Source organism: Botryllus schlosseri, chromosome 11, assembly GCF_051294905.1.
Source record: "Botryllus schlosseri isolate E-star chromosome 11, Bs_hap1, whole genome shotgun sequence".
Lineage (NCBI taxonomy): Eukaryota > Metazoa > Chordata > Ascidiacea > Stolidobranchia > Styelidae > Botryllus > Botryllus schlosseri.
In genome coordinates, this window is record NC_137246.1 from 23648440 (window position 1) to 23675683 (window position 27244).

The 27244-nt window shown below is 41.0% G+C and overlaps 1 pseudogene across 1 annotated transcript in view; it reads left to right on the forward strand.

The window, feature by feature from the left end:
- The first annotated feature begins 7758 nt into the window (after positions 1-7758).
- Positions 7759-27244, forward strand: part of LOC145449416 (nitric oxide synthase 1-like) — a 38278-nt pseudogene continuing 18792 nt past the window's right edge. The window contains exons 1-15 of the transcript XR_013918251.1: positions 7759-8291; positions 8385-8496; positions 10230-10378; positions 11284-11446; positions 12615-12706; positions 13453-13597; positions 13663-13802; positions 13919-14090; positions 14165-14266; positions 14717-14911; positions 14976-15055; positions 20755-20899; positions 21236-21340; positions 21653-21699; positions 24723-24740. The product of XR_013918251.1 is annotated as a nitric oxide synthase 1-like (transcript). The remainder of the gene's footprint in view (positions 8292-8384; positions 8497-10229; positions 10379-11283; positions 11447-12614; positions 12707-13452; positions 13598-13662; positions 13803-13918; positions 14091-14164; positions 14267-14716; positions 14912-14975; positions 15056-20754; positions 20900-21235; positions 21341-21652; positions 21700-24722; positions 24741-27244) is intronic.

The window sequence follows — 27244 nt, forward strand, 5'->3', positions numbered from 1 at the left end:
TTTTTTTTAAATTTATTTTATTCAAACTATGTTACATTTTATACTAACAGCCTATATTGAATGCTCTAGTACAGTGGTGGGCAAACTACGGCCCGCAACACCGTTCAATGCGGCCCGCGAGAGCCTAAAGAAACTTTTTAGAAATATTGATAAAATGCGTACTAGAAATCGAATTATTGCAGTGACTTGATTAACATTTTCTTAGTATATTTCACGATGATAATTCTAAGACAGTGGTTCTCAAACTGGTGGGCTCGCCCCCCCTTGGGGCGTGAAAGCATCTGAAAGAGGGCGCGAAGCTGAGCTCAACTGAAAAAATGTTCGCGCTTCGCGCGGTATACATCCCTTTCATACTTATTGTTTTGTATTTAGTATGAACCAGTGTTGGGATGACTCGAGTCATGACTTGACTCGAGTCAGACTCGAGTCACCTTTTTCGCATGACTTGACTTGACTCGAGTCACTTTGCTAAAATGACTTGACTTGACTTGACTCGGCGTATCAGAAATGTGGATTGACTCGTGACTCGGAGCAAAATTCACGAGTCAATTTCAAGTCATCAATTAATCGGTGTCGATCAAAGTCACTGTATCTTGCATATGTTCGGATTGTTCGTGAACGCTGGTGTAACCCGTGAGAGCGACCAATCATTCTATGATCGTGCGTTTTACTGAGCCTCCATTGTTCTCTCACAAATAAATTGACCACAAACTAAGTGATCGAAGCTTACAGCTTACGTTGTCGTAAACTAGTAGTAAGGTAATATAATAGAAAATTATCTACATTAACCAAACCTCTTGTTTTATTGATTTTGAATTCGAATGTAGTTTATATACTCCTCAACCATTGGCGCATGCTCGAATTGTATCATATCAATATGTAAATAGGTAGCGGGTAATGTATTGCATCTTATCAATTCGTTTCTCTGGTTGGTAACTATAAACTGAGGCTAAGTATATGTGAGCGATACAGCGCCTTCTTGGGTGTATATTCAACTCTATATTTGCTCATCGGTTCAAAATCAATGACCACTCAATCTGTATTTCAGACAGCTAGCAAAATGTAATGACGTAATCATGCCTCATACTACGAAAAGGCAACTTGACTTGAATTTTGACTAGACTCGTGACTTGACTTGACTTGACTCGAGTCATCTCCAAAAATCGAGTGACTTGACTTGACTCGAGTCAACTTCGAAAACCGATTGTCTTGACTTAACTCGAGTCAAAATGTGCAATGACTCGAAATGACTCGTGACTGGAAGGTAGTGACTTGATCCCAACACTGGTATGAACTATGAATTCCATATTTAAAAATCTCTCATCCACAGTCGTAACCACGCCATAAAACTAACCTACCCGTTAGATTTCCCATTTTCTAGCATCCTCTTTGCGTTTTGTGATACGACGATAAAGGGGGTGGGCGCAAAATCTTTCACCATGATAAGGGGGTGGGGGGCTTGTCTTAAAAAGCTTGAGAACCACTGATTTAAGGAAATACTTAATATCACAGCGGTATAGCTGCAACGAGATTGACATATTTTGGATCACGAGTGGGATTTCAGATTGGCAACTCCATTTTTAATTATGTCAGTGATGTGCTTAGTAAACGATTCGGGCGTGTCTTAGGTAGTTCCGTTGTCTGTATGCGTAGAATTGGAGTATTTATATTTTATCTACACATAGTAGAGGCGTGTTTGAAGCCAACATGGTTATGATGCTGTCAGCATTGTGTGTCCTGGAAATGAACCAAAAGTGGAATTAGTAAATCTATGAACAGATCGCTGCTCGCTGCTAAGAATCGGGCCAATCGACTTTTATCTCTATAGTTTAGACAAATTGGTTATTGAGGTCCGACAGCCTATGAAATCTCGCCACTATACGTTTCAGTTCTGACGCGCGTACGATATCATCAAGGCAATGTTTGGCTTGTTTTAAATAAGCACATATATTATCTCAATGTCCTCATTATATAATCAAATATCAATATTGCGTTTTGGTTTATAATCCCGATTTAAATGGTTCGGCCCGCGAATGGATTCAGATGTTGAATGCGGCCCGCGAGCTCAAAAGTTTGCCCACCCCTGCTTTGGTAGGTCCGTCTGTACTGAAACCACGAGAAGGTGATAATTGTAAACAGGGCCGTAACAGCACTTCGTCAGCCCCCCCAAAACTTTGGTCTTGGGCCCCCCATAGGGTTATAGACCGAACGTCTGGGGGGCTTCGCCCCCCAGACCCCCCCTCCGGCGATACACTGTTTCCCACTATTCTTCTTGAACTTTGGGACTTTGTTTAGTGAATCAGTTTTTGTCGCCTAAGCGCGCGAAGCGCGGAAAATTTATGATTTCATCAGTCAGTATGATCGGGAATTGCGTATTTGTTATCAATTTTTATCTCCTCTCTGTTGCCGTAATCAGATTTGCCGGTAGAGCTGAGTGAGGTGTGTTTGAAAAGGTAGGACCACTCAATAATAATTAAACAGCACCTCGTCAGGCACCCATCACGTTGTTCGCGTTTGTCACGAAATTATCTGTACTGTATTGTGAGCCGAGCGAAAGCGAGGCACGAAAATTTTCGATAATTTGTGATAAAATCGGTCAATCAGATCGGTGATTGCATATATATTATGCTATCAATTTATTGTCCTCTCTACTCACTTAATTAGATTTACCGGTTGAGCTGAGTGAAGTGTCTTGAAAACGGGAGGGCCCGTAAATATTGATTAAACATCTTCGGGCGGGCGGACCCGTTGATACGACTTCGTTATGGTGTTATTTCGTGACTTCCAGTCTGCTATATCAAAACATATAGAATCACCCAAACGTAGGCTTCTAAACTAAGAGACGCACACGATTTCAAATTGGTATTTCTTCACTGGCATAAAATTTTCCCCAGCGGGATGGTAATTGTCTCGTGAGGTTCAGATTGCAAAGACAGGAACATTCGGCGCCAGTCATTCAGGAGCCTGTGGACAATTAAACCTATATGTATTTTGTATAGCCTATATAACGAAGTTTTCGGTCTGCATAAGGGCATAGACCTTTTCGGCCAAGCTTTTCTAGCTACCGATCGTTCTGGCACACTTCTTGGAGTCGCATGTTATATGGCCTAAAACTTGATTGTATGTCTTGGTGGGTCGTGGCGCGGTAATGGCCCAATATCCAATAATATAGAAAAATGGCTGCTTGAATTCGCGCGCAGCGCGAAAAAATTTTGAAAAATTTGCATAAATTTTCAAAAAATACGCTATGATTTATGCTAATTCACGAAATAATTTTGGGCCCCCTTCGAGCTCGGCCCCCCCCCAATTGGGGGGTTTGGGGTGCGGCAGTTACGGTGCTGATTGTAAAACACAATTAGATCGGCGCAACGAAACTGTGCGGCATAAATCTTATCTTTTCCGCATGAATACCCCATTTGATCGTATTTTCATCGGATTCTCCTATACCAGTGCTTTTCAACCTGTGTGACGGTTCGCACTAGTGCGAATGAAAAATATTTCAGTGCGAATGACAAGCGAGGTGCGAATGGTGCGAATGAAAAATCCGGATGAGTGCGAATGAAAATTGTCCACGTTTCTCACTTTTTTCGACGTGGAATAATAACATAAATTTAACATGATATTAAATACTGTACAGTGAGCCCGTAAATTTTGTCGATTGGAAGCAATTCAAAAAAGTTGTTGGTGGCTAGGCTTTTCTAGTTCACAAGTGAGGAACGCTCCCGATGCGTGTCTGTATACTGTATATTGCAAAGTTTGAGAGAATATTTCCGCGCGAGAGGATTACGTCACTGCATGGAAAAAAAGGAGTGGAATCGGTATCAGTTGCTCGGAAACATCCACCGTGTATGGAATAGGCCAATAGGGTATTGTATACACAGACCTTGTAGGAATGTAGGTAATAAGTGGCCGATGCCAGTGTTGACATTTGGCATATTTGAATGCAAAATATTGGAATTTTGGCACACATTCATGATGGTTAACAGCAGAATTTAGCGTTTCTTCAACTATAACAATTAGCACATAAGATCTATAGCAAGTGTTGTTTAGTGGCTGTTAGAAATAAAATCAGTGTTAGCACATTAGTGTCTTACGTCCAATGAATATTTATCTTGCATCACATCGAATTATTAGGTCACTGGACAGCTTATCTACTGACCAGTGCAATGGCCTGTTTGTAATGCGAACTCCACCATTTAGGCTTAGACACGCTTTCCTCTTCTTGGACTGATGATCTCAGGCCAAGTCTAGATCGTAAAGGCATAGGCCTATATACAACATATTGGCGATGCCACTAAGCTTGCTGATCCATTGGAAAAGTTTGCCTGGTTCGTGTTCGTACCGCCTTTGTACTATAAACTTTGTAATATTCCGAACTCTACCGATTTAGCTTCAGCAGATGAGCAGTGAGTACTGAGCAGTGAGCACCCTCTGCAGAGCACAATCAAATCCACCAAGCCGTATGTCTTACGAGCCTAATTTATGCTTAATTAGACGGTTGGGCCTTATTACTCTTTATGTATATGTATAATGATATGTGGGATATTAACGATAATTTGGCATTAATTCAGTCAGTTTTCCAATATTGTACGATTGACCTCGCATCTCGCAGTTGGCTACCCGGGCAGATATAACTGTGTGTTAATCATGAATCTTACGTAAGTAATAATTATTCAAGAATGCGCAAGTGTTGGCTTTGACAGCACAAGGATGCCGAACATTGTTATTGAAAGATATGTTGATTTGTGTACTGCATAGATAAGAAGTGAATTAAGCCTAAGCTTCTCCATAAATAACAGTCATCAATTACTCGAATTGTGTGGGTTTGTAGAGCAATGCATTTCTGATTTCAAAGCCCACCGAACCACCCAATCGGCTAACATACCTTAGTACGCGAAGCATCTTTTCGAATGTTGTCAGAAAACGAACCAAAGGTGCTAGTCGCTACACTGATGCTACGATTCAAGTGCAGTTTCACTATTTTGTGCGTTCCAAATGCGAACACATTCCCATCGCGTTGACTTAACATGTGAATTTAATGGCAAAGTGATATTGTTGCGAGTGAATATTGTTCTTGGGTTCGCCCTTTAAGCTTCGAAGGAAATCACTGCGCGATACCCCCGAAAAATGCAACGAACTTCTTGAGAACAACGGGAGTGCGATATCTGTAATTTTTCTACTGCAGTGATTTTAGTGCTTGATTAATCAATATTACGATACGCTGAATGCAAAATAATGAAGCCCTGTACCTCCAAGAAGCTCTACGAATACAAAAGTGATAAGTTTCTTCATTTTCTTTTCGTGTACTAAATTTCGGCTGACTGGTGCGAATGAAATTATTTTTCAAAAAAAAAGTGCGAATGGAGTTCAAAAAGGTTGAAAAGCACTGTCCTATACTATATTGTAATTTGTGACAATAAGCTTCCTATACCGATAAATGAGCTTGAAGTGAACGACAAATAGTAGTAATTCGGTAATAAAACACCAAGTATGCCTGAACCTATAATAAGACGACAATTTGTAAACACAGACGAAATAAACAAGTAAGCAAATTTTATGTTTACCAATGGGTAATCAAATCTTCTCGTAGAAATAAATTAATATCGGGATGTGAATTAATGAAGTTCTTAGATGCAACTCCTGTTATTAACTCAAATTAGCTTGAATTCATCTGCGGGAAAGTCCTCTTGTATGATTTTGATGGGGACAGATTTGCAATAGGCATCAGTCATAATGTGAGCATCCCAACAATCGTGATGTCTCTTCCATTTATTTGAATTTTAGGATAAACTGTCAACCTTGTTCCTCACTCATATTTCCCGGGTTTTTGGGGAAGCAATGATACTGAACTTTTATGCTCGTACTTATCCTTGATCCAAGAACGTTCGTGAACATCACTTCCCCGTCATCCCCATACTTTCTTTTTTGCCGTCTCAACACAAGTCAAGACCTTCGTTGTTTAGCTGATCTTGAGTAAAAGGCGTTAGTGGTTCACTCTGTATTCGCAATAATGTTGAGGAGTCGGTGTGCATTTTATGCAGCATATACTGTTTCCATCTTCATCTTCCACTACACCCTATATCGTGGTATCATTCGAAATCAGATCTCGCAGAGACATAAAGCTGCAACAGGAATCTCAAGGGAGTGGGTAATTGGCTGTAAAGCAGAGTCAATGTTGAGGAAGTGCCATGACGTCTTGTTTTTGTTCCAACCTTAAATCTCATTCATGTAAAAATATCAATCATCATGGTGGCTCTTTGGCTCGCAAAAAAACTATGGGGATTACAAATTGCATCATTTAGTTTTAGACTTTACCTTGAGTCCATAAGCGCGAAGTCTCAGCCTAATGCAGGCGGACCGTTTGCGGTGACTGGCGTTTATTGATCTCCCAACGTCATACCAAAGTACTCCTCGTAAGTACACTTGGTGACATTTCGCATATTGAATCGCGTCATGTTCAACGTGTTCTCATAAGATATGTGTAGCAAAACAAATCTATAGGTCATTACGACACTTTCTCTGTCTAACTACATCACTCATTTTTAACATACTTAAGACTCCCACGAATTGAAATTTCTGAAAATGATAGCAAGGGACAGTATCTAATATTAAAAGAGTCGGAAAGCGTGCTAAATTTTAGTCCGCTAATCATCGGTGTTGAGATAAATGTCATTTGACTCTTTCTGTAGCTCATATGAGGGGGTAATTGATATTATCGGTCGGAAACTAGTCTATAAATGATAATTTTCAGGATAAAACTAATTATTGCTTTATCATTGAACTTCAGCGCACATGTTAGTACTCGGTGGGAGATGATATAAACTAATCTAAGCCCATATTCATCTCCCCAAGCGCGAGTTAACCAATATAACCCACAAACATACTATTTTCATGGCATATGTAGGCAGAGGCAATATCTCAAAAAATTGAGCCAATTCGGTAAAAGCAATGCCATTTTCGGACTCAGTGCCCCTGATATACCCTTACATTGATCTCACGTATCATGATTTTGTAAGAAAAAAAATGTTGCCCTGTGTTATGTACCAATAGCCATGAACATGAAAGGTTCTTTTTTGTTGTCAATAATATTATGCATAATATGATATGAATACCCATTGAATAATTTTCTATGAATCAGGAGGTTGCATTTAGATACTCTCTGCTAAATTTGTGAGATGCTATTCTGGAATTACTTTGCAAATGCACCTACATCGTCCCTGTCCGTATCGGATGCAAGAAAGGATAACTTTTAATATCCAGTTGAAATTATAAACTTACTCATTTCGGTAGTCGGTTGATTCTGCCTATATAGCTCAACGTTTGCAGCCGATAGCAGTTCCATCTCATTATTGAATGTTACATTCGATAATCTCATGCTGTGCATTTTTTCAATTTCGAGTATCATTGATACTTTCAGATACTGGTTTGCAACTCCTTGGTCAATTTCAAATCATCCAATTGACGATAAAATAAGGTTTCGGGCGTATTCCGTTGATATCACAGAAAGTCATGGACTTATTGCCCGACTTGATAGATGTAGCAAGAAATTACTTACATCAATTACTAGATGCTTCTCTAATGCTGTCAAAACAATACTCGATATGACGGGATGTCTATCGGCAAGGTACAGGCTATCATGATCCCGATTCGTGATTATGTTGTCTATGATGAGCACGCTCTCGTGCAATCTACCCTCACGTATCACAATCGTTGACTTTATTGTTATGGCACAACGATTGATCGATGGAGATTAGAAAACAGTTGTACGACAAGCTGCGCCGCGATTACAAAGGCTCTCTGTCGTATTAGACTTGGCAGGACGGGCGTATATATAACGACTTGATCATTACAAGCACACTGTTGTAAGTTGCACCCGCATTACACGAAAGAGGTCAATAGGATGTTGGTCCTTAGCGATTTGCGAGAAGCTTAAGAATATGAGAGTGTCAAGAATATGTGCATCATCAGAACTAGACGGGTGCATGGAGTTCGCCGCGTATCTTGTGATTGCATAAATTCGGTTTGATTGATATAACCATCGCCGATTGCATGACTGAAACAAATTTAGTCTTAGTATACATCGATGTCGTATAAAACAATAAGCTACACTGCCTGTTTTACATATAACTTACTCGCGGCAGCAGTTACCTCGAGCCCACGATAATGCTTTCGACTGGTACTCAAAATGCGCCGGCTAATCAAGAACGAACCTCAAACCGACCCGGTGATAGTGCTGAATCAGACATGCAGGCCGAATCCCCCGAGACCAAAGTTGCAGAAGATAATAGTAGGTACGCAATGGAAATTAAGCGCAATCGTTAGACGATTGCTGGGAATAATAGTAAGATTGCCTTCACATGGTCTTAACACGGTGGAATTTACAGTCCGAAGAGGTTATCGACTCCGGACAGGAAAAACTCTACGTCATTTCACACTCTTAAAAACTGGGAGACCGGAGTAAAAATGGACGACACCCTCCATCACAAAGCGAAAACGGTAAGAAAAAAAAGTTTAACGTGATGCTTTAAGCGCGATTCAATGTAACCAAATTTCTTGCTTATTGGGTACCCTTTCACAAAGAAAAAATACGCATGATTTATTGAAATGGGCATTTCGTCGTCGGCCACTACGACGGACCAAGACATATGAAGTCTTCGGCCATGCAACATGCTACTCCGAGAAGTGTGTCAGAACGATCGGCAGCGAGAAAACCTTGGCCGAAAAGGACTGCCCTTATGCTAATCGTAAACTTCGATATATATGTGATATACATATATGTTGAATTGTCCATAGGCGCCTAAATGACTGGCGCCTGTCCTGGCAATCTTAACCCCACAAAAGCCACAATTGCCATCCCGCAGCGCAAAAATATTTGCCAGTGAAGAAATACCAATTTGAAATCGTGTGCGTCATAGTATGTTTGGGCGATTTCAATATATTTTGGCATAGCAGACAGGAAATCACGAAATAACATCACGTAACGAAGTCATTATACCAACGGGACCACCCGAATATGTTTAAATAATTCCCAATATTTATTGACCGATTAAATCACGAATTATAGAAAATTTAGTCGATATTAACTGGCTCACTAATCACTATAATAAATCGTGCGCGCGAGTATAGCGGTGAAAACACACATCCTGATGCGGAGTCTGATTTAGCACCCTATGGGGGGGGGGGGCAATACCAACGCTTTGGGGGCTGACGGAGTGCTGTTTCGGCCCGAGCTATATAGGCATCTGAAACAGTTCCGTACGCGACTGCGTCAATTTCATAGCGTTCATATGGAATACCTCAATTCAGAGTTGTTATTACACGTAAAGTATATAGGTCGAAGATTAGGATTATTGGGCTCCCCTATAGGTTCACGTTTCACATAAGGTATAACGCAGAGCTAATGTTTATGTGTTGTTAATGATGTGTAATCTGACTCCAGAACGTTGCGTTGCGCATTCGCCGCTTATCTTCCGACGGACCTGATCTCATTCACCTATATGTTACTTTGACGTAAAATAACCTGTCTTGTAGACACAGAGACCACGACACGACGACGTTTGTCGTATCCGTTCCAACGGATGCAGTCTTTATTGAATCAGATTTAAATTCGAATGTATCTTGATTGTGTTTATAAATGAATTCCACAACACGAGGGTACAACGGCATGAACGTTAGTAACAGTATTTTCTCACGCGAAGCGGGAATGTGTTATATTCCGAGGTAATTCGTGGCGGTATGTCTACAATCCTTTTTGTCGGATACTATGCTATTGATTCACAACATGGCGCAATGAATATATTCTGTTTTATCGGGCATGTTGACCTGGATAGTTCCAACGTTCGTTCTCGTCCGCGAAGCAACCCAAGAAGCTCTACCCGTCTACCCTGTGAACGTTTCTGAGAAATAGCAGAATTTCTCTAAACTCTTAACGTGATTTGATCAGATGTCTTTGAATTTCAATTTCCCATCATTCGCTGCATCACAGTGGCAGCATAAAGCAAAATAAGATACTCATCACACGTGCATCGTCACGATAACTGATCGGGAACATTTGATACAAGTTCCTGTTCACGCGAAGCATCCCTGAATATGAACAATGAATATTCTAGCAATCTCGCTGGTCGCATGTGATCCTCAAATTCTAGATTATAGGCCGACTTTAGATTAGCCAGTCTGAAATTGCTGAATCATGGTTTTGATATTCAATTTCGTTACTTTGGCATGTCCAGGCTACGGGATGTACCGATGGTAAGTGCATTGGAAGCGCGATGAATCCGAAACGCATGATCTGTGACCCAAGATTGCACGTGAGGACTAAAGAGCAGAAAATAGAGTTAGCGGTGGAATTCATTCAACAGTATTACAGTTCTGTGAAAAGGTATATGCATGCTGTCAACAGCAGAACCCATTTTATAGAGATATCGTAACGTAGGCTGTACAATACATGTGTTGTCTTATCATGTGCATTTCTTCGATCTGAATTTCGTGAAGTTTTCTGTCACGCCACGATAATTGTGCTGTGCGTGCCATGATAACTTCTTAGTGCAGAGACTCTATTTATGAGAGAAGCCTATTTCGATATGTGTATATGCGGGCTGTATTATTTTATCCTAATCACATCCATCCATGCCCCCCTCACCAACCCTAGAACATTTCAGCCCAGCCTATGATGTTCTCTAAGCATCAGTCAATGGATCGGTGAGGTAACATCATTGTGAAAATAATCGCTCCCCAATTTGAATCGGACCCTTCTAACGCGGGGGAGAGCGCTCACCAATCTGGTGGACCCGGTTCGATTCCCGTCGGAGGATTATCTGGGCTCCTCTTCCTCCGCCGTTGCCTCCCTTACGGCGACGAAAAGCCCGAAAAAAAAACGACGAAAGAAAGCACTCACAAGGAATGGAAAGAAAGGGCCGCGGCATCAACAAGATCAACATCGAAAAGAACTGTGACATCGGGCACTCTAAGCCGATGAGGATGTTAGATTAAATAGTATTGCAATTGCATGCGTGTCGTTCGACATCCTCCTATCTGTTCATTATATCGCGTTGTGTCTTATCGCATTGTACATTGTGCTTTGTGTGTGATGAAATATATAACCCAACGATCATTTATTTATTCTCCATCATGCCCGCTACTATTGGGAGATATTATTATCCATTATCAGGGTTCCCCTCTGTGTAATTGCAATCTTATGCGTTTCCAATGGCAAATTCACGAATCCACCAATATGCATATGCGCTTCCAATCTAGTTTCCTATACAACTGTAGGGTTTGCGACAGGGAGCATCGAGCAATGAAAGAAAATCGCTTGCTGGAAGTGGTGGAGTGCATAAAAACGATCGGCACTTACCATCTAACCAGTGATGAACTTATATTCGGTGCGAAAACAGCCTGGCGTAACACTTCAAGATGCATTGGGAGGGTCCATTGGAATAACTTACAGGTAAGTTTCGGTCGGTAGCGCGAACAATACCATAAATGCTAAAATTCTTATCTCGCATTTGAGAGTAATTCATAACTAAATTTTAACATTCTGATATCGCATCAAAGTGTTTATTGTGCATTTTATATGGGTTCGACAATTCAGCCCGTATTACGCAATCTCAGATGGTATAGGGGTCGCGATGACTGGCGTTGACCCAGGCGGCCCCGGTTCGATTCCCTGTCTGGGAAATGACGTTTCCACCGTTCCCGGTGTCGCGAAACAATGCCATAAGCCCTGAATTGCAGGTTCACTTCTGTTGAAAGGGAAAACCATTCGACAAAAAAGCTATTTTGCCGTCGTCAAACGCAAGGCAGCCGCAATACCACTTTCCAAGAGTCTATATCGGTCATCAAGCCAACGGCAACCGCCACAAATGCATGTTTCTATTGATGTTTTTACCAAACATACATAGGATTACAAAGGATTTATATTTGTGGTAATCGCATGTTATGAAAATTGTCAAGTTCAATGTCACCGTCACCCAGCGAGCCATAGTTTCGCGACTCCTACTCTATATCTGAATGTAAAATGCGTATTTAGTATAGTCATATATATAGGCCATGAAAGTGGTATTAGGCATTAACGTGTTAGACTTCGGGTAAGATTGATAAATCAACTGGCTATTTGATGTAGTATGCATATGAGTAATGAGCATTGATAGCATTGGATGAAATGAGATTTATATTTAATAATCCGGTTTCTTTTGAAAGAATTGCGACTTTGCCGATTTCCATTTGTTGCATATTATTAATGGGTTTATAATAGCATTGTTACATTGATGCAAAAGAATTCAATGTGAAAAGAGTCACTATGTATTTTTATCTTTTGTTTTTTGAAATATTCCTTTCATAGTATTGCTGTCAAATGTCGCTGAATTTTGTTTATCAATTCTACTTAGCTTTCATATAATACAGGTTCTTAACGAGCTGTACATTACTTTCAACAACTCAAAAATCGGCTCTCAGACTAATAAAAATAGACCTCCTCATGTGCAAGACGTTGCGCCGCATTGCAGTGATTCAAACCTTACTAATTGACATCAAGAAACCACGCATAGTTACAGCATGTCGATGCGTAACGTAATCACAATCACACGTAATTGAATTCTGTGTTGTGGCCCTTTCAGGTATTTGACTGCATACACGTGGATAATACGGGCATGATGTTTGACGCGATTTGTAACCACTTGAAGTACGGTATCAACAAAGGGAGTATTCAGTAAGTCGTTTAATATTCGCTATGTGCCAATGAATTTTTCAACCATTGTTATTAACTCTATTATTATTATCATGCAGTTTAGCAACATACCAAATTCAGTTTCTTATATCTTGTTATTCGCGAATATGCTTAATCATGAGCCATTTGAACGATCATTTTCATCCAATCGAGACACAAAATTCACAGCGTGACACACAAGACAAAGTGAAATGCATTTAAGGTAAATCTGAAACACAGGTGCTTAAAGCAATACCCGTTGTCTTAATCATGCTTACAGATGAAAACTTATTGGTTCACTAGAGTGCGTGAGACAGATTACTCTAAGAATACTACCTCTATTAAAGAAACAATCGCTTGTACTTGTTTTCACGAAATATTTTCACTGACACCACGTGACAACATCACGGAAATAACCATGGTTGCTGGATCTGCGAATTATACGAATTGCTTGATCTTGCCAGCATTCTATTCAATATTACGGCAGTAAAATATAATGCAGTGGTGTCACTGCGATTGCTCAATGCTTATCTTATATTGTAACTGATATTTCTGATAAATAAATCTGTTCGAACACAGCCATGTCTAAACAGGTGACTCGGTTATTCTTTGCTAAAGCCACTAATCGATCAGAAGTGTTGAAACTGCATCACAATTAATTCCGAAACCATGAAATAGGGGCTATTCATTACCTAAAATAAAGCCACAGCTAATTTATCACTCAGTGCCCACTTCCCGTTTTATCGCAGATCTTGCGTCACATTACTTCCGCCACGAACAGACGATTTTACGAAAGATTTCCGTATTTGGAATCCGCAATTACTCATGTACGCCGGATACAGACAAGATGACGGTAGCATTATTGGCGATCCAAATACCATTGAATTTACGGAGGTTGGGTGTCGCAATTTGCACCAATCAGCGTAATCTAACTATACTGAATGTGAATATGTTTCCAGTTGTGTGTAAATCTGGGCTGGGAACCCAAAGGAGGGAGGTTTGATGTCTTGCCTTTAGTGCTCCAAGCTAAGGGAGACGATCCTGATTGGTATGAGATTCCGAAAGATCTCATTCTTGAAGTTGAGCTTCGGCACCCAAGGTATGTATGAACTATAAGCCCTTCTTGAGTAACACCGTAACAAGTAACAGCCCTTCGCTTCAGGGTATGTGTATTTTAACAAGATACATGTCACTAAGAGCGCGTATTGTTTGAAGGTTTGACTGGTTTCAAAATCTCGGATATAAGTGGTTCGCAGTGCCTTCGGTATCAAATATGATGTTCGACATTGGTGGAATAGAATTTCCCGCGACTACATTCATCGCGTGGTTTATGGGCACAGAGATCTCGAGAAACTTTTGCGATTCGTCGCGATACAATGTATTACAGGTAACATGCATGTAGATTTTAGCATGTTCCCAACATATTGTGCGATGAAACGACCTTGCAATTGTGATTCGAAGGAAGTCGCCAATAAGATGAGTCTGGATACAAAAAATCCGTCATCACTATGGAAAGATGTTGCAATGGTAGAATTCAACATCGCCGTACTTCACAGTTTCCAGGTATGTCTGACCAGGTTCAGTTCAGTTCAGTTTATTATTTATTAAAATAATGTCATCAGATCACCACACGATTGCGATAACATGGAAATAAATAGGGGGGTCTTGAAACGACCGGGAGTAGTATTTGAAACCAGACACCCACCTGGGCATAGGGCATATATTCGATGTAAATAAGGGACATGCACACTGAATGAAAAGTAATATCGACGGATTCGAAGATATTTCCCGTGATGGGCCCGGTATACGACGCTTTTTCAAGTTTCTTGCCGTGGGTAGAGACAGTCTGAAATATACTGCGGAATGTCAGCATAAAGAGCTGCCACAGCTATAGTCAGCAACACGATATTGCGCGGCATTTTCGATGTTACTATATGTACTTCGCCAGACAGTGCAGCATTTATGGGTAATTCTGTTACTATACTTTGTCATCCATTTACCTTTCCATTCCAGTCCCAACGTGTCACGATCATTGACCACCATTCTGCTTGCGAATCTTTCATGAAGCATTTCGTAAATGAAATGAAAACTCGCGGCGGTTGTCCTGCTGATTGGGTTTGGTTGACGCCGCCAATTTCCGGGAGCTTGACTCCGATTTTCCACCAAGAAATGCTCAATTACTGGCTCAGCCCTTCGTGCAAGTATCAGGTTGATCAAGGAGATTTTGTTGGTCTTTACAGCCACACATAGCTTTTCCTGATTTTTGTTTCAGCCGAATCCATGGAATTATCACGTGTGGAAGGGAAGCTCACCAAAACACAAGAAAACGATAGGTTTCAAAGAACTTGCCATGTAGGGTCAATAGATTTTTTCAAAAATGATCGTGCTCCAGTGCCCCCAACCTCATATTGTAAGGAATGTAATAAAGACAATGAGTAAGAAGGAGGGCCGTAACAGCAATTCGTCAACCCCCTAAAACGATTGCCTTGCGCACCCATAGCGCGATAAACCAAACTTCTGAGGGCTTCTCCCCCAAGAACCCCATAGCGTGATTTCGATGGTTAGCAAAGTTTGTGTGGCCTGGTCGCCCTAGGTACCAAAATTTTCGATAATGCATGAATGAATAGGTGGTAGTTACATATGTAAGCCGCTATAAACTTCTTATCCTCTCAGCCCACGAAATTGACAGTAGCGCTGGGTGAGCTGTTGTATGGTAAAATAAAGGGCACGTAATTAATAATTAAACGTATTCTGGCGTGCCCGTAAGTACAATTAATTCGTTACCAGGGACGTAACAGCACTTCGTCAGCCCCCCCCAAAAAAAACACGTTGGTCTTGGGCCCCCATCGGGTGATAAACCTAACTTCCAGGGGGCTTCGTCTCCAGACCCCTTTTCGGCTATCCGCTATTTGCTGATACTAGTCATCTACATTGGGTGTCCACTGTCCATTTACTGAGCCAGCTATTCTCATCTAGACGCGCGAAGCGCGAAAAGTTTCAATAATTGATGATTGAATTGGTCAATATGATCAGGAATTGCATGTATATTGATATCAATTTTTATGCTCTCTCTTCTCACGTAAACAGATTTACCGGTAGAGCTGAGTGATGTGTGATTGAAAAGGTAGAGCCCCTCAATAATAATTATACATTTTTGGCCGTATACCCGTTTGCAGGAACGAAACGGCACTTCGTCAGGCCCGCCGAAAAAACTTGGGTCTTGGGCTCCCATAGGGTGATAAATCGACCGCCCCCACCACGTTGTTCGCTTTTGCCACGAAATCAGCTGTACTGTTTAGCGAGCCAGTGCGAAGCGCGAAAACTTTCGATAATTCATGATAAAATCGGTCAGTGAGATCGGGAATTGCATATATATTGCTATCAATTCCTTATCCTCTCTGCTCACGTTACCAGATTTGCCAGTAGAGCTGAATGAGGTGCAATGTTTCCTCTAAGCTGCGCACGTGCGCAGTGCTGACACGGTCTCTGCGCACATAAAATCTACGTTGCGCACAACAAATCCGAAGTTATGACCTTTTTTAGTCGTTACGCACTGTTGTCCAAGGGTCTGCGCAGTGAGTTGTTGAGTGTGCGCAGACTCATTAAAACGTAGAGCGAACAGTGCGGTGTCTTGGAAACTGTATGGCCCGTAACTAATAATTAAACATATTCCGGCGGGCGAACCCGTTGGTATGACTTCGTTGCATGATGTTATTTCGTGACCTCCTGTCTGTTATATCAAAAAATATAGAATCGCTCAACAGGGATATCGCCCAACAGGAATATCTAGTTTTAGATATCCCTGTCGCCCAATCGTACTAAACTAAAAGACGCACACGATTTCAAATTGGTATTTCTTCACTGGCATATAATTTTTCCCCGCCAGATGGAATTCCTCTTCTGGGGTTCATATTGCAAATACAGGAACATTCGGTGCCAGTCATTTAGGCGCCCATGGACAATTAAACCTATATGTCTTTTGTAGGCTATGTATAACGAAGTTTTCTGTGTTAATTTGCTCTGAATACTCATTAAGGATATGTCCTACCATCACATCATCTACTGCGAAGCCATTTTTCTCCAGCGCCCCCTATACTGCCCTCTGAGCCCAGCGCTCCCCATTTCGCCCCCTGAGCGTTTCCGCCCCCTTCAAAATCGCCAGCGCCCCTTGGGGGTCGCTGGAGGCAAGGTTAAGAACCACTGTTCTAGACTAATAAACATTCATTCATTCATTCATTCATTCATTCATTCATTCATTCATTCATTCATTCATTCATTCATTCATTCATTCATTCATTCATTCATTCATTCATTCATTCATTCATTCATTCATTCATTCATTCATTCATTCATTCATTCATTCATTCATTCATTCATTCATTCATTCATTCATTCATTCATTCATTCTACGGGACCACACTACCATCCGTTATTCATATACGGTTACCATGCGTCCTCCTTTAGGAGAATTTGTCCTCCTTTTTCAGGTTTTTGAAAATGTCCTCCGAGGTCGCCCAAATGTCATCCTTTTTGAGATTTTGTCCTCTTTTTTTTGAGAATTTTGGTCAAATTTACTGTCAAATTGGAGTGATATACCGTAAATCAGCACCGAAGTAAAGCTCCGGCGGGCATTCCGGAAGCTGAGCCGGAAAAGGACCTTTTTTTAGTCGAGATTTTTCTCCGGAATTCTGGGTTTGAAAATTTTGAAAAAGTGCCCTTCTTTCCCAATTCCAAAATATGGTAGCCCTATATACATATGATTCCCCAACCCACACAGTCACCCACTCTTTCCGTAGCGAGTCTCGTATTACGTGATTCACGAACAGGCCGGAATAGGTAAAGTCGGCTAACGAAAGACTGATCCACTTATTTCCATTGGCTTACCGCGCAATGTTTTAAAAGTTAAAGGGGCACTGCACTCTAAAATAGATGTGGTATCAAAATGAAGAAAAAAAAGATTTTTTTAGCCGCAGTCATTTTCTTCAGAACGCCACCGTAATGCAGCTGCAATTTATTGAAATTTCCACAGGATCTTCACGCGCCAGCTGCCGCGGCTGCGCGTCATCGCTTCTTAACCCGTTGACTAAATTTATGGCGCGATATCTTCACCGTCGCACTTGCTCGGCGCGATTAGGCAATCACTCAGAAAACGAACTTTAGATAGTTGTCAGCCTATATTATGAAGGAATTATGTCTTACTTCCCAGAGCGGTTTAGTTAAGTTAAGTATAGGCATAAAATACTGGCGCTCAAGGTACGATGTTAAGTCAGGAGGATTTGAATCTGAATCTTGTCATGACTCTATAACATTTGCCAGTTGACTGATACTGAGATGATATTAAAGCTGTATATTAATGTAAAGCTATTCATACAGCAGTAATTTTCAAGCTGTGATTTTACAGTGTATTTCTGACTGCACAGTCCAAAACCTTTTAGAGTAGGACATGATTTATTTCTGTCTTAAAGAAATAGAAAGCACTACGCCCGATTTATACATAAATCTCCTGACTGAACATCGTCCGTTGAACGCCGTATCTAAACCCCCTTGGCGTGTAAGATGGGGTTATCATATTTTGTGACACAAATTCCAGACGCTTCTGAGCGCCCACTAGCGGATATTAAAAAGAGGTATGAGCATATTGTCGATCAATATGACGTCACATCAGCAAAGCCTTGTCTATCGACTAGAGGTGGTCACGATCCGGTTCAGGAGTATCTGGTTGTGTGTTGTAAGTTTTTACCATGGCCAAACAACAAACACTGATCTTGGGCCCACCGTAGGGTAATCTGGGGACTTGTTATATGCATCTGGTTTCTATATGCATCTGGCCGGTAAAGGATTCGACCAAATTATGTCAGTAATATTGGTTCTTCCATATATTACTATATAATTTTATAAAGGCAAACTATTCCCAGGTTTAGAACCACCATCTTTGTATAAACATCCAGACGGCCTAAACCGATTTTATTTTGTAATTGCGATTACAATTAGACTTATTTTTGGAATTGAATGTTATTTTTATTTATTTCTGATTGCAGTTTTTGCGCGGGTGGTAGTCCCCATATTAAAACCAATATTTGTGTTTCTAAATCGCGCACAGCACGAAAAAAAATTCATGTAACATAAATCGGCCCAAAAATAATATTGTTGAGGTTGATTTACGAAAAAATCATGAGCTTACTTCAAGCCTACAAAGTTCCTGACATTTAGGCATATTTTATAAATTCCTCCCCGACGCAGGTTTTAATGGTGAAGTTCCGGACATGTCCGGGAAATTCCGGACGTATGGCAACCCTAGTGTAAGACATATTTCCTTCATAACATCGGTTGACAGCTATCTAAAGTTTCGTTCTCTACGTGACCGCCTAATCGCGTCGAGCAAGTGCGACGGTGAAGACATCGTGCCGTGTAAAGGGTTAAGAAATGACGCGCAGCTGCGACAGCTGGCGCGTGAAGGTCCTGCGCAAATTTCAATTAATTGCAGCTCCATTACGGTGGCGTTCTGAAGAAAATGACGACGGGCAATTATTTTTCCTTTTTTTCTTCAATTTTAGACCACAGCTATTTTAGAGTGCAGTGCCCCTTTAACGAATGAATGATTTTTTTCAATGATATTACTATCAACGTTCCTATCCCATCTCTGCCCACGAGATTGGATTTTACCGTAAAGCTGATGGATGTCATGCCTTCGAACATTTAGGGCATTTAATTGGACAACATACCTGAACTTGAGTCATTCTTGTGCCAAAATGTCCAAGATTATTCACGAGCCGACATACCGGTGCTTAGTAGTACCAGTACCGCATCGGCAGATGGCATAGTGCACTGCATCCCGCAGAGTGAAGCGTCCCAAAGGCCTCAAACGATGACTGGAATACACCGTTCTGTAATCGCTGCGCACGTGCGTATAGTCGCAACTCATTTATGTAAGACAGGGGTGTCGGCCCGCTAGACGATTTCATCCGGCCCGCGAAACAATTCTGAATAGATTGAAACATGCTTATGTTATACAGCACATTTGTAAGAAATATTGAGATTTTTGTAGGAAATACTTCCATTAAATAATCGCTCCAGACATTAAATGTCTGGCACGTCCATAGGACACATTTTCATCACTCAAAGTCTACGGTGTTAGGGGGTCACTCTGGCTCCCAATAGGAACAGGTCAGTTATATCGCACGTCTAATTTCGAGAAGGTAAAAAGTGCGCAATGAGTTCGTGGAAAATGGACCAAAAATTCATAAAAGCGAAAATGTCAATGCACATACGTTATATGCAGTTTACACAGAGAATATAGTAGTTCTACATATAATATAATTTAAATATCTGTGGTCGCACTGCAGTGTCACTTCCAACTGACAAGGTCCCCGTATTCTCCATAAAAACCTGAATCACTGTTTAAAATCTGAAAACAAATTCCTACATCCGCGTTTAAATTTAAATATCTTGAATTCTTCACTCCTCACATCTCCTATGCAGACCTAACGCCAGAATACGACTAAAGAAAGGGAGCATAAAAATAAGCCAGCTTATATCGTCGTTGAGCCATTGTTTTAGCGGTGTATATCTGTGCCAGTCAATCATCGTACTTTTGCCATTGTTCGCATATAAAGGTGTTGCTTTACTAGAATAAAACCCCTGTGATTCGCGGTGGAATTTTATATACTATTGTCTATATATGAGATGAGAAGAGATGAGAAATGAGGTAGGTAACATTTTGGAATCATTTGACTGGTGCGGCCCGCAAGGGATTCGGAAGTTTGAATCCGGCATGAGGCGCAATTTGAGTTTGACACTCTAATGTAAGTTATGCGTATTTGTATTTATCTTTAATAATAATGCTGTTTTAAAGTGAATGGGTACCCATATTAGAATCAGGAAATCTTGTGACACTAAATTGAATTGAGACTATAGCTACACATATGAATTTAACAATGATTCACAATCCCCCATCAATGAGTGTGCGTGCAATTATGTAAGAAATGAAAGTTATATGCTATCGAAGGCTAGTCGCATTGTGATTGTCATTGTAATTGTTTCCGTTTGCATAGGTGTACATTGAGTTTGTCATCGATGATGGGAAAGGCAATGGCCAAGCGCGTGAAATGCACGATTCTGTATGCCACGGAAACCGGGAAATCTTTGGCATACGCCGAATCGTTGAAGGACATATTCAACCGTGCGTTTTCGGCAAAAGTAAGCTAGCGGCTCGAACAAAGTAACACCTGAATAACAATTGATAATATGTCAACTTGGAATTGCCTTCCTTTCGTTGACATTACTACTGCTGTGATTCCACGATGAGTCACCACAATATTCGCGAATGATGCCCAAGCTGTCCACAACTGATCATCGACCAGCTGTCCAAATGGTTTCCAAACTGATTTCAAAATGGTTTCCAAACGAGTTCCGAAGATATTCCGTGCCATAGTCATATTCCGTGTCGTATGGTGCAAGTTTGCTTGTTTCTTTATTTCATGCATAACAGCATAACAGTGCGTGCGCCTGAAACTTTATTTTTGCTGCCAACAGGTCGTCTGCATGGACGATTACGATGTGTCTAATCTCGAACTCGAAAGCTTGCTGCTGGTTGTTACGAGTACCTTCGGCAACGGCGATCCGCCAGTGAATGGACAGGTAATTAATGTGTTTCATTTGTGACATTTCGTATGGCATGCGAGCCGGATGCAAATATACGTGACTACACTGAGCTCACCCTGAAATCTCTTCATTGTATGTTTACCCTGATGCGAAGGTTAGAATAATTAAGGCCGTCATTTTCACATTTCATCACTTTCACACGTCACGTCATTCGACCGGCTTCCAATAATCTCAATAGGATCTTGCATGATTTAGCGAAATCTCTCTAGCACCCGACTCTTATGATAAAATTATGTGTACTATACTGATCAATCGATAGTGAGAAATTCAAGTTATCTGGTTTGACAGAGCCTGGCAAAAAATCTCCTCGACGTATCGAAATCGGAATCGAATCGGTATGGTTCCAGTTGACATTCGCTTTTCCAAGCCATCACTGTTGTTATATATACTCAGGAACGACGCTGAGCAACAAATACATTCGAAACGTGGACGATCCTGTTCCTCTGTCGTAACAGATGAGCCCTCTAACATCGCAAAAGGATTCCTATCTAATCTCAGGTTGTCATTTTGTGGATATATATTCTTGCTCGATACTACAACTTGTGGAATAATTACCGGTGTATGTCGCTTTCGCGAGACACATTACACTGATTTTATGGATTTTATGGGTGCACGATGATTGAATTTGACGCTATGTCGATATTGTAATCTTAAACTACCCAACAGCTCATGAGCGAACATGAACGTAACTAACCTTTGCTCTTCGTCAAATATGGTAAGGACGACACATACTTCGGTTGACTTAAAAGTAACTAACTGTTCGACTTCTTCAAAATGACCAATGACTCCGTAGCTATGTAGTCTTGGCAAAGGTGATGGCTAGACTTAGCAATAAAATTCGCTGTCGAACAACACATAACAATTATTGATAAAATGTTCCGGGTTGCTGACTAACTTGTATCAAAAATGGTCATGTGTAAAGTTGGAATACATGCATGTATTGCATATGTTACTTATTTCATTTGTCTGCTAGTTCTATTAGTCCACTTGAGCTTGACCCAAACGTACCGGATTACAATCTAAATTAGAAATCCGTACACCGATCAAAATTGATCTCTTCCCGTGCTGCATAATTTTATCTCAATGGGCCGTAGGTTGCACATTGCACACTGCACTAGGGTTGCACTCAACACAAACGGTGTTTTAGAACACTTTGTTTCAAACATGTTTCAAACAGTGTTTTAAACTAGGGCCTTTAAAAAATATTTATAAGTTGTAAAATCATGCCATAATTGTGTAAATACTTTCCAAAAAACATGTCATATGAGCCTTCAGACAATTGCCACTCGATATCGCCAAAGAATACGATATGGAATGGTTAGAAACCTCTAAATCAGTGGTTCTTAACCTTGATCGTTGAAGGGGCGGGCGGCCCTCGACTGTAAACTTCGATGTATATAAGTCTAATTGTTTATAGGTGCTTGAAGCGCCCGTGCCGAATTATCATGCCGTTACAATCTGCACCCCACAGGACAAATAACATCCATCCGAGAAAAATTATTTGCCAGTGAAGAAATACCAATTTTTAATCATGTACTTATTTAAGTTTGATACGTTTATGTGTTTCAATATCTTTTGAGTATATAGCGGACAAGAGGTAACAAAATAACAACATGTAATGAAGTAATTGTACCAACGGGCACGCCCGAATATGTTTAATTTTTAATTACGTGGACTTTATTTTCCAAGACGACAGCTCACTCAGCGCTACTGGTAAATCTGATTACGTGGGTTGAGAGGATAAGCCATATATATGCAATTATCACCTATTCATTCATGCATTATAGAGAATTTTGGCGCCCAGGGCGACCAGGCCACACAAACTTTGCTGACCATCGAAATCACGCGACGGGGTGATTGGGGACGAAACCCCTAGAAGTTTGGTTTATCACGCGATGGGTGCCCAAGACAATCGTCTTTAGGGGGACTGACTAAGTGCTGTTACGTAGGGTTACCATATTTGGAATCGGGGAAAGAGGACACTTTTTTCAAAATTTTCAGAATTACAATACGTGAGTAAAATCCGGAAAAAATGGTACGTTTTCCACAAAATTGCGGTTGGCAGAATAACAAAAGGGACAACCTTCAGGCTCAACTCCCTAAATACAGTTTTTCTTCCAGATTTTTCGTTGGTTGACTAAAAAAGGCGTCGCTAACGTTCGAACCCCGATTTCCTATTTAGCGTCATTTATTCCCATTTCCACTCGAAACTATCTAAAAGCTGTCACGTAGTACGAATTGTCATAAAGTAGGACATTTAAGCGTCCTCGATGGACATTTAAAAAAAACTGAAGAAGGAGGATAATATGGGGGTGGGGGGCGCTAGAGCACGATAATTTTTGAAAGGGGGCGCTGGAGGAAAAAAGGTCAAGAACCACTGCTCTAAATAGTAGCTTCAACAGCTACAGTACGTAGATAATTTGCCAAAGGAGCTATATATACGCTATATTTTCAATTGTAAATGTCAATCAACTGTGAAATCAACAAAAAAAGCACGTTTTAAACAAGTGCCTTGTTTTAAACATGGTTGATTTTGATTGATTTTTATTTCAAATGCAACCCTACACTGCACACATGTGCTTGAAACGCTCAAATGTTAGTGATAATGACCATGTCATGCGATTGGGACGCATACTTTGATTAAATCCTGAAGATTAATAAATTAGATTCACCGCACACACTGCAATGAACTTCGGATTCATTTTGTGACGCATTTACTAAATGTATTTGAATCCGACTAATGCTGTGTAGTGTGAGTACCAAACGTCGAAATCCATCTTGAATCAGCCCCTGCTGGGTAGCAGGTTGGTTTGTATAGATTAGCTGCACATATGCGATAGCTGGCTCCTCTTAACATGAATCTCGTCACTGCAGTTCTGAAATTGGCAGCGTATGATAAGTAACATTTACCCCGTTTCACCGCGGCGAATTTAAACGTTGGCAGATTTGCTGTTTTCGGATTGGGGTCGAGTGCATATCCCCACTTCTGCACCTTCGCCCACGCGATCGACACGCAACTCGGTGCAATGAGCGGAGAACGATTACTTGAAATCGGCGAGGGCGATGAGCTATGCGGCCAAGAAGAATCGTTTCGTACTTGGGCCCAAGAGGTTTTCAAGGTGCCCATCGTTAAAATTTATTTTTGAAACACAAATCCCATACAGCGGCTATGGGGTCACAAATGATATATCTGTCCTTCACAAACTGTTGACGAAATATAGGTGATAGGTACAGTCAACGTATTCTTGTCAGCGTTGGTTTTAGATTTAGAAAATGTCTTTCAAGGATATACAATACGCGAATTCAGGCATCCCAATGTGGTCGGAATGTATGGTCTGCAGCGTCGTGAGATCATAAGTACGCCACGAATGCACCGGTAGACAGGATTACATCACATGTTCACACAGAAGTTTTTTAATGTTTTGCTGTTGCGACCCTAAATCTTACTTGCGTCAGGTGTAAACGATGATTATATTACTACACGAGCCTCGAATCCATTCTACGTTAAAGATCGCTCCCGTGTAGTCGAAGACGGCATGAGGCTGACATAAGAAGTGCGGCATCATTAATAAAACAGAGGAAGGACTGTCAGGGATTCGAAGTACTCCGCGAGTCTGGATAGGCCTAACTATTATAGCTCCAGCCAGGGATGGTGTGAACCTCTGAAAGGTTCAGGTTCGTGTGAACGCGAACCTTTTTGAAAGGTTCTGTGTGAACGCGAACGTGAACGTCATGACGTCACGTGACGTCATATTGCTAATTTCAACTCTGCATTTTAGTGAAGTGACAGCCTATATGAATGTAGAATTGTACACGATACCTAGCGACGACTAGGGCCACATAATGCCACAATGTTGAGGTACATATATTTACGTCGGCAATGTATCAACTGGGAGCAATCAAATGATATATTAATCCCATAAAATCAATATCTTCCGTCGCTTTGTCAACAATTTCGACGAGGACTTGCAAGGGAATATACGCCTACGCCTTACCGGTCTAGGCCAGACCGGACAATGTATTCGGCGTCGGATTATTGCTACGTTGAAATTGAGCAGAGTGTAAAACAGGTTTCTATACGTGCTACCGATATTAACCCCATTTAGAAGTTATACAGCATTAGCCAACACCTCAATCGCACGGATTTGGTTTTTATGATACAATAAACATATGAAATCAAGATTGCCCCCGTAAGCCTGCCACATTGTTTTACATCAGACAACGATATCAATTTCATTGATTGGTTGAATAAGCATCGTTCGCTGACTACCTACATGGATTTCGCTCTTGATGTTGTGAGTCAAGCTCACAGAAGAGAGTCACTAAATATTCGAGCAAATTTTTGTAACCAAGCTAGTAAAATTTTTGAAATTGTCAAGGTGCATGCTCGTTTAGTGTTGATTCTTTTATGCTGCCAGCGTCGTGCATATAGTGGCCCGCAGTTGAAATACAATATATTACAACTAAAGATGTTATAATGAAGTGAAAATCGTACTATAAGAAAAAGGTTCACAGTGCAGAACCTACCAAGGTTCGTATGTGAACGTGAACATATAAATTTCTGAGGTTCACACACAGAACGCGAACGTGAACTTCACGTTCACACCATCCCTAATAGCTCGTGTTAATGAAACTGCACTGAGACGCGCTGATTCTCTAAATCTCCAAAAACTCGCCAAGAACAGTACCATTATGGAACATTTTGAATGAATCATCTGGTCCGTAAGGGGATTAAACACCGGAATGCATCAATGACTCGCACAAAATGGCGAAGCGAAATACAGGATCTGGAATCGTGTACCAGATATGTGAAGTTGGTGAATTCGGTCGGTACTACCTCCCAACTACATGAACTGACGCAGCGTGAAAACTCTATCCTGATCCGTCTTGAAACAGGACACCGTCGACTAAATGCACACTTAAACCGAATTAGCCAGCATGACAGTGGTCCCTGTGAACGATGCCAGGTGCCCGAAACGTTACCGCAGTTCTTGTTCACAAGCACGCGTTACCGATCCCAAAGAAGTCACCTACTCAGGGCGTGTAATCTACAACACCCTCCAACCGACCTTCATGTACTACTGAGGAACCCTATAATGATACACCCATTAATAGAGTATGTGATATTGAGCGGAAGGGGAATCCACCTTCCCGCTCAGGCCGGGCGAACCAAGCCCTTGTTGCTGAGCGCCATAATACCCCATTATGGAACGCATCAATGATTCGTTAATGTTTCATAGCATTGTATATAACCAGACACAGGAGTATAGTTTGGGGTTGCCATACGTTCGGAATTTCCCGGACATGTCCGGAATTTCACTGGTAAAACTGCGTCCGGGGGGAATTTCTAAAATATGCCTAAATGTCTGGAATTTCGAAATAAGCTCAGAATTTGTTCCTGAATCAACATAAACAATATTACCTTTTGGGCAGATTTATGCAACATGAAATTTTTCTTCACGCTGCGCGCGATTTAGTACCGTATATATTGGTTTCAATATGGGGACTACCACCGGGGCCTACGATATTCGTACTGTAGTAGTAGGCTAGTATCGTACGCCCCTGCACCACCCTCGCAAAAACTTCGAACAAAAATAAATAAAAATAACATTCAGTTACAGAAATAAGCCTAATTGTAATCGCAATTACAAGATAACGGTATATTCATAGATTCGGTTTTTAGGCCGTTTGGACATGATTTAACGATGTACATGTACAATTACGCTCCTTGCATTTTCGGAGTCATCGTCCTTCACCAAGTCTACCGCTAACTCATGTGGGCGGAGAGGGGAACAAATAATATAAAGTATTATATGGAAGAACCAATATTATTGACATAATCCATTTAAAACATTTGACGACCAGTTGTATAGTATATAG